Source organism: Dioscorea cayenensis, unplaced genomic scaffold, assembly GCF_009730915.1.
Source record: "Dioscorea cayenensis subsp. rotundata cultivar TDr96_F1 unplaced genomic scaffold, TDr96_F1_v2_PseudoChromosome.rev07_lg8_w22 25.fasta BLBR01001313.1, whole genome shotgun sequence".
In the NCBI taxonomy this organism is placed as follows: domain Eukaryota; kingdom Viridiplantae; phylum Streptophyta; class Magnoliopsida; order Dioscoreales; family Dioscoreaceae; genus Dioscorea; species Dioscorea cayenensis.
The window spans coordinates 1,396-10,713 of record NW_024087704.1 but is presented as its reverse complement, the minus strand read 5'-3'; the positions used below and the strand labels follow the sequence as shown (position 1 = coordinate 10,713).

Below are 9,318 nucleotides of genomic sequence, written 5' to 3'. Positions count from 1 at the left end.
GGATATATTATAGATGTAGATGTCAGGTTTTCTTTGAAGAATGAAATTTTTGATTTGGGTTAGAATTTGCAAAGCTATGTTGATTTCAATCTTAAGGGTCATAGGGGAATTGGTTATTATTATTCACTTTTGTAGCTTCTTTAGTGTCTTGAAATTTTTTTTTCATTCATGTGAATTTTAGAATTTGCTTTGTCTATAATTCTGATGGGTTATTCCTAAAATATACGACTTTCTGAGAAAACTTGATAGGTGTGAATTCAAAATCTGGGCATTAGATAGGTAAGTATCCCACATATAAATTCTATTATATGTATATACTCGAAAATTTCTGAGCTTCTAAATGTTTTTGAGAAAAATAATAATTATTTCGATTAATATTTTGAATTACTTATTTATTTATTATTTGCAATTCATATGTAAGCTTTAAGATTTGGATATTAATTGGAATTATTTTCAATCTAAAAACGGGATCATCGAATTTCAGAAGAAGATAAGGAGTCAGAAATAACCAAATTGTGGCATATGAGATTGGGACATGCTAGTGAAAAATCCTTCCAAATTCTGGTAAAGCAAGGATTGTTGAAAGGTGTGAAGGCTTGCAAATTAGACTTTTGCCAGCATTATGCTCTGGGAAAGCAAAAGAAAGTGAAGTTTGGTACTGGTATCGACAATACAGAAGGTATTTTGGATTATGTTCACTCAGATGTATGGGGACCGGCCATAACACCATCTTTGGGAGATAAGCATTACTTTGTTACTTTTGTTGATGACTTTTTCAGAAGAGGTTGAGTATATAGCTTGAAGACGAAGGATGAAGTATTGGGAGTTTTCTTTAAGTGGAAAAAATATGGTGGAGAACCAAACAGGAAGAAGAATCAAGAAGCTCAGAACAGACAATAGTGGAGAATACAAGAGCGAAACATTCTTTGACATCTACAATACGCATGGCATTGTCTGACACTTTACAGTAGAGATACACCACAACAAAATGGGATGCTATAACGCATGAACCAAACTTTATTGGAGAAAGTTCGTTGTATGTTTTCTAATGCTGGATTGGGAAGACAATTTTGGGTTGAAGCTTTGGCGTATGCGTAACACCTCATTAACCGTTTGCCATCATCAGCTATTGGCGGTAAAACACCTATGGAGGTATGGTCTGGAAAACCTGCTATAGATTATGACTCCTTATATATATTTGGGTATATTATTTACTATTATGTTAAGGAGTCAAAATTGGACCCAAGAGAAAAGAAAGCATTGTTTATGGGAATCACCTTTGAAATAAAGGGATTTCGCTTATGGTGCCCTGAAACAAAGAAAGTGATATTTAGTAGAGACGTGATATTTGATAAATCTATTATGCTGAACAAACTAATAGATGAAGCTGCTCAGACTAGCTATACTCCAAAGCAGGTGGAGTTTGAGAAGATAACACTAAGTTCAGCAAAAGAAATAGTGGTTGTAGATGACTCTCCAATAACAAAAGAGGGGGAGGATCCGACACCAGAGCAATAACCAGACTCAACTGTAACAAGTAGACTAAGATGAGAAATTAGAAGACCTACTTGTTTTATAGATATGGTGGCTTATGCACTTCTAGTGGTGGATGATGATATCCCTTCCAACTTTCAAGAAGCATCCAAGAGTCTAGAAAATGAGAAGTGGAAGGAAGCTATGGATGAAAAGATGCAGTCTCTTCAGAAAAACAAGACTTGGAGGCTGGTGCAACCACTAAAGAATAAGAGGGTTATCGGGTACAAATGGGTATACACAAAGAAAGAAGGATCTTATGATAAGAAAGAAGTTTGCTACAAAGCAAGATTAGTGGCAAAAGGCTACACTCAAAAGGAGGGAATTGACTACAATGAGGTATTCTCTCCAGTTGTAAAATATTCATCTATAAGAATTTTGTTGGCTTTGGTAGTGCAATTCAATTTGGAGCTAGCTCAACTTGATGTGAAGACTGCATTCTTACAGGGTGACTTGGAAGAGGAAATGTACATGACACAACCTGAAGGATTCAAAGTTGCTAGCAAAGAAAATTGGGTGTGCAAGCCAAGCAAATCATTATATGGATTAAAGCAATCTCTAAGGCAATGGTACATGCGATTTGATTGCTTCTTTAGAGGGCAAAAAATATACTAGAAGCAAATACAATCATTGTGTATACTTCCAAAAGCTATAAGATTAATCTTTCATTTACCTACTCTTGTATGTTGATGATATGCTGATTGCATCAAAGAACCAAGCAGAGATAAATAGGCCTAAGGTTCAATTGAATCAAGAGTTTGAGATGAAGGATCTAAGTGGAGCCAAGAAGATCCTTGGGATAGAGATAAGCAGAGATAGAGCAAAAGGCAAGATTTGTTTGACACAGAAGCAATATTTGAAAAAGGTATTATGGTGTTTTGGTATGTATGATAATTCAAAACCTATGAATACCCCACTTACCCCGCATTTGAAGCTTAGTGAAGATATGTCTCCAAAGAGTAAAGAGCAAGAATATATGGCCAAAGTGCCATATGCCAATGCAGCGGGAAGCTTAATGTATGCTATGGTGTGTACAAGGCCTGATCTCTCATGTGCAGTTGGAGTGGTGAGTTGATATATGCATGTTGCTGGTAAAGAACACTAGCAAGTTGTGAAAAGGATTCTACGGTAAATTCTTAACACCGTAGATGTTGATTTGTTGTTTGAGCAAGATGATAGTCGACATGCAGTTGGATATTGTGATTCTGACTATGCAGGAGAATTAGACATTCGATGATCGACTACTGGCTATTTATTTACTTTAGCCAGAGCACTAGTCAGTTGGAAATCCACTTTACAGTCAATAGTGGCAATGTCTACAATAGAAGCAGAGTGCATGGTAGTTACTGAAGCTATTAAAGAGGTGATATGGCTTCAAGGAATGAAAGAAGATTTGGGAATTGGTCAAAAGCACATTATGGTGCATTATGACAGTCAGAGTGCTATTTCTTTGGCAAAGAACCAAATCTTTCATGCAAGAATGAAGCACATTGATGTTCGTTATCATTTTATGAGGGAGATTATTGAAGAAGGAGAGATACTTCTCAAGAAGATTCGCACTGAAGAAAACCCTGCAGGTATGATGACTAAGGTGATATCAGCAAACAAGTTCAAACATTGTTTGGACTTGTTAAATATCCTACATATTTGAACACCTTCAGGTGTATGGCATCGAAGGTAGTTTAGTGACACAGACTACTGAACTTCTCCAATATGTTTTGAGAATTTAAGAAGAATTGACAAAGAAGCTAAGGTGCAGATTGTGATAATATGGCTTATTTGTGGGTAAAAATGTAAAATTGACAAAGGCTTATGGTTTAGTCCCACATTGGAAAATGAAGGTTTTGGGTTGAGGATTTAAGCCTATAAAAGGATGCTTAAGGCATTGGTTTGTATCATCCCACTCTCAATCTCCTTTTCTTCAATATTGGTTGAGCTCCTTTAAGTAGGAGTTTCCATTTGTAAGTAATTGAAAAATTGTCAAAATTTGTAAGCTTTGGAGTTAATGCAGAGGTGTTCTGCCACGGTGCCCGAGTAGGCAAATTGCCGAACCTCGTAAAAATTTTGGTGTGTTAGTTCCTTTCTTTATTTTGCTTTTGTTTTTATATTCAGTATTCAATTATTATATTTGCTGGGTTATTTATGTTTATCGTAGGATAGTATTTGTACATATGTTACTATTCACTTACCACTATTCATACATATAGTACTATTCATATACTATTTGTTTCTAGTAAGGGGAAGATACCCAGTTCCCTTAATAAGATATAGAAGCATGCTTATCAAATTGTGGTTGTATCCACCTAACATGAGAAAACAAAGGACCTGAATATCTGGAATCTAAATGACAAAGAAGAGTATTTTTCTAATTTTCAATTAGTAAGCTTGATGCCGGGTATCCTACATGTTGAGCATGTTTTTCTAGGTAGCTTATATAGACACCTCAACGTCCCAAATATAGTTTATACCTCTTTTTGAATCTCCGCTGCTACTAACTTTAGAAACTTCCAAAATTAGCTGTTGCAACTTCTGTTGTAACACAACTTGCAACATGCCCATGACTGCTGACTTGACTGAGTTCTGGTTTCATTGCGAAGCGACCTCAAGACCCATCAACCTTCCAGTTATGCTTAGTCCGATTCGATGCAACCAGATCTCTCAATCCCGACAACCAGCAACTAGCCTACCTTCTCAGTTTCTCACCACACAGTTCCCTCGTAAGGGGCGCACGACTTTGTGCTTCTTTAGGAAACTTATCAAACTTGATCTTCAATTCATCCAAATTTGGCCTTCAAATCTTCCAAAGAAAGATCTTCAATCATTCATGCCAATCATACCATCAATAGGCATGTCTTCAATCATACCTTTAATAGTCTTCAATAATATTTATTAAGGTTCTTCAAGTCATACATTCAATAGTCTTCAATCATACCATTGATAGGTATTTATTCAATTAAGTTCCATCCATATTTAGTCTCCAATCAAATCTCTCTAAATATGGTCTTAATATGATCTTAATATGATCTTGCTTTCAAGTTGTAACACATAACGAAAATAGCTTCATCAAGATCTCCCAAGATATTTGCCTTCAATCCAAGACTCTTTGCCACGTCACCATGCCTTGTCATGTCATCATTTATACCATGTCACCTTGTCATGGTGTTAAATTATGCCACTTAAAGTGCTTTTACACTAACAATCACCATGCATCTTCATGCAGGAAAGCACCATTATTGTTATCAATTTATGGAACTCTTGTAGTGTACAATGCTGTTGGTTTTCGTTGATATAACTTCTCTTAATTAATCTGCTTGTTTGAGTGCTCTAATCATTTTATCAAAGAATATACTCCTAGTGGTTGAAATTGTAATAATACCAAGGTAAGATTTCAAGAGGTGCAGGATTATTTATTTATTTATTTTATAGGTGTCTGAAGCTAGTAAATTATTCTATGTAGAAACCAAATTTCATATTTGATAGGTGATATGCAGCTGATTCCTGTGAATTTGGACTTATTTTTTCCTTTAATGATATGAATATGTATTAGCTGATTCTTGTATGAGCAAATGTTGTAATTCTGATAGAGCTTCTTTTAACAAGGAGTTAAAGTTTGAGTACAATTATTGTGGGTGACAAATAGAAGTTTATTCAGTTGCATGGGTCTCACCTCTTGTACCGGATTGAGAATGTCAGAATTCAACATGGTTCACTTGTTCTTCAAGTTATCAAATCAATCACAGAAATTTTATCGTGTTGATTCTACTTGACATTGTTTCCATGCATTTGATGGGAAATTGGTTTCAACTCTCTTATAAAAAATGCACAGAACACTCAACTGATGCTATCAATCAGAGGATGTTCAAAGCTGGAGAAGCAGTGCAATCCAGGAGATTATTGCCAGCTTCTATTTGACATCTGAAAGCACAATTCTCAATAAAGGTTTTACTATTCTCATACCTATTATGAATAGAGGTGGTAAAAATCCTGGTCAGGACAAAACCGGGTTTGGACAACTATTAATATAAATAGAAAAACTTGTGTTTGATCCTGGCTCGGTTTTAAATCCAGACAAATTTAACATGTCCAAACCTGGTTTATTTGAAAATCGGGTTGTTCGGATGTCCAAATTTGTCCGACTTCTATAAAATACTTTTAAATTCACTCAAATATTAAATTTTACAAAAATAATTTAATTTACATTAAATTTAAAAGAAAAAAAAAACAACATCAACAATCCAAAACTCGACTCAAACCATATAAAAATTTAAGTTTTAATAAGAAAAACAATATATGTTTGAAGTTTTTGGGAAAAATGACTAAAAAGTGCATAGCCTAAGATTGTGGGCTTTTAAAATTTGAGGGGGCAAAAGGGTCTGGTTGTCCAAATTTGCATGTCCAAACCCGGCTTGGATTTAAATCCGGACAACTAAACCATGTCAGAACCTGGCCCACATTTGTAAAACTTATTTCTAAATGTTTTTTTATTTCGGGTTGGATAAAATTAGGCTGGTGGGTTTAGACAAATTATTGCCACCCCTAGTTATGAAAAGGGCCTATCTTGGTAAAAATGAGGGCCCATGGGAAATTGCAATAAAATTTTTTAAGTATTTTTATTAAATCATAGATTACACAATAAAAAAAAGGAGCCCATTAGTTGGAGCCAAGGGCGCTAGGTGTGAGCCCATTATGCACCTAACCTTGAAATGATCTGCATCAAGATGTTAAAATAATATATATTTACTCTTAAAGTTATCCCCTAAATATCTTTTCTTCCCAATTGATTTATGTGAGGACATTTGGCCTTTTTTTTATTCGATGGGTTTTTTCAAAATTAAATGAGTGTCATATGTGTCCATCGGCCATTGGTTCTTTATGTCATCTCTTTCTCCATTATTAGTCAACAGACCACGGGAAAGCCACCACGATAGTGGGGAGCCTCGCGGAGGAGGATAAGGACCACATTAAGGCCTGCAGGAAGCCAAGGATCCTTTGCCTCCATGGATTCTGGACCAGCGGTGAGATCATGAGGCGCCAGGTGATCGGAAAGTGGTTTCGGCTAGATTTCTGAAACTCCTTCTTGCGGAGGGTGTGGAGGATCTTGAGCATTAGTTCCACGCCCTTGCGGAGGAGGCGTTGTCTGATGACCTCGGTCTTGGGATCCAAAGGCTTCCCTTCATAATGAGGAAGACAAAGGCATGTCTCCATTCAATCCCCTGCTTCCTCCTCGGAAATTCTTTGGTGGGAAACTGATTTCTATGACGTACTCTAGAACCCCATCGGCGGTGGCAAACCTAAGATGCTATGGTTTTGCTATCAGTTTTTGTATATTTTTATTTATTTGTGTTTTTTTCCTTTGTTTTGGTTTATGATTTTGGTTTGGGATTTGTTTTGTTTAGGTATTTCAATGAGAATTGATGGCCTTCATCTTCGGTGTTTAAGGATCCTCCGGTTGAGAGCGTAGATAAAGAGAAACTGATTGTTATTTTTCAGGTCCAAAATTTTTTTTTTTTCCCTAATTCCTTATAGTCTCATCTCTTATTGATCCTCCTTATTGTGAGTGGTTTCAATTTAATAAGGTGAATGTGTGGATCGTTGAGAAGTTATAGTTCTTTATTTTGATTTGAATGTTGATTTTGTTAGGATTACCTGTATTATTTTGGATGAGTGTTTTGAGTTTATTGATGATATGTTGATCAAGCACGGGCCAATCGATGGGTTGATGGGATTCTCTCAGCCAGTGTTTGAATTTTTCCTTTTTTTGGATAAATTAGGATTTGAAATTTGTTGAAAGTTCAATTCGTTTTTTCGATTTTGGTGTGAAATTAGGGCACGATTTTAATTTTTTTTAAATTAGGTATTTTTGATCATTGAGAAGTCTGAGTTCTTTTTGTTTTGATTTGAATGCTTTTGTTAGGATTACATGCATTATGTGAATTTGGATAAGATAAAAATGATTGAAAATTAGGTAAGTTGTTATAGTTGAGTGGATTGACTTGGTGAATTAAGTTATGCGTGTAACTACGTAAACAAACAGAAAAAGTAGAAATGTTTGGGATGTTTGCACCTTTATCACTATATATTTGTAATGTCCATTCGGCCAAATAAACATTACCAAATAAAAGCATAAGGCCTGGATATTGATGGAAAAAGTTATGGACTAATTGCAATTTTTCCTTTATCTTATAAAATATTTTTTAAATATTATCCTCTCAAATATCTTCCTTCCCAACCCTCATTTGAGGTGGGCATTTGTCACTCTCATTGGTGTCCTTTTTTTTCAAATCTGATTTTTGAAAATTGTTTTGATTTGGTTATTTTATTTTGTGAGCCTAATAATTGCACCCAACCCCTAATAATTGTGCCCCTTTAATGGTAAACCAAACAACCACCCCGACACCATCCACATCTCCATCTTCATTCACATCTTCATCTGCGAACCTCTTCCACTACCAAACCATCCTTCCTATCGACGATTGTAATTGTTTTTATTTGTTTTTGTGTAATTGTGGCATGCTCTTCCTAGTTTGCACCCATATTGATGAGGAAAAGAATAGAGGATTTTCAGAGGAGTATGAAACTCTTTTGAGGGAGTTAATATGTCCAAACATATGTTGGAGCATGTCAAAGTTTGAATTTTTTTCGTGTTTATTTATTTCAATTCCCCTTTTGATTTTTAATGTAAAGTTTGGTTTTGTTGATTTTAAGAACCTAATACAATAGCTTTTCTCTTCATTTAAGTTGATTTTTCCCCAAAATTTGATTTTATTGCGTTTTTTGTTTTATGTAATAGAGGTATAAGGTTAGAGAGAAAGAAGAGTTCAAGCAAAGTACTATATTTCTTTTATTTTTTCTATTTTAATTTTTCCCTCTCATAATTAGTTTTGAAGATTTGATTTTGTTGGGTTTTATTTTGCTTTTAGATGCAGAAGAGAAGATGATTGAGAGCCATGTGTTTGGAGAGGTGACTGTCTCTACGGTTGCAGATCAACGTTCGATTTTGTTTCTACATTGTCTTTTATTTTATTTGTTTATAAAAAAGGCAAAGGGAAGATCCCAACACCCAAATGAATTCAATGAATTTCTCTAATAATCTTAATTTTTTATTTAAATAATATTTTTAATATTTTTCTATTTTAATTCTTTTAGAAATGACTATTTGTCATTATTGTTCTGTTATGTAAATAAGTTTTCTATTCTAATGATTGAGTTTTTTGGCTCATGTGATTTGTTTTTCATCTATTTGTTTAATAATACTTATCTATAGGTTTGATCACAATAAGTCTATTTATGTCATTCATCTTGCATCTTATTATAATCATGAGAACACTGGCGTGCAAATCTTTATTTGAACCTTGAAATTCAAGAAGTGATAAAAGTGATGATAAGTTGGTAAGACTTCATAAAGCCACTAGCCAGGAGAACAAATTAGTAAAAACCAGCATGAAGAATTATCACTATTTCTAAAAGTTTATTATCAAACAAAATATATATTATAATAAAATCCTAGGCTTAAAGCTTTCCAATAATTTACTAATTAAGGAAGGCTAACGAAGGCACATCATATTATGGGTCATTATGTTAGAATAAATAATGCACATAATATAATCCTTCCAAAGAAAGTGAATACTTAATTAAAAATTTTTAGAAATATTTGCTATAAATCATACAATTTTGAAAATGAACATTTTAAAAAAAATTTAATTAATAAAAACAATTAAAAAAAACTAAAAGAATTTGAAAAGAATGAACACATATGCTTTGTATTGAATTTTTTAATTCTTATGT

General features: G+C 34.2%; 1 long non-coding RNA gene across 1 annotated transcript; it reads left to right on the top strand.

Annotated features, from left to right (window-relative positions):
• Window positions 1–6,436: 6,436 nt before the first annotated feature.
• Window positions 6,437–8,705, top strand: LOC120256167. The gene is made up of 3 exons (XR_005535209.1): window positions 6,437–6,837; window positions 6,930–7,023; window positions 8,454–8,705. It is a non-coding gene; the product is annotated as an uncharacterized LOC120256167 (long non-coding RNA).
• The last annotated feature ends 613 nt before the right edge of the window (window positions 8,706–9,318 follow it).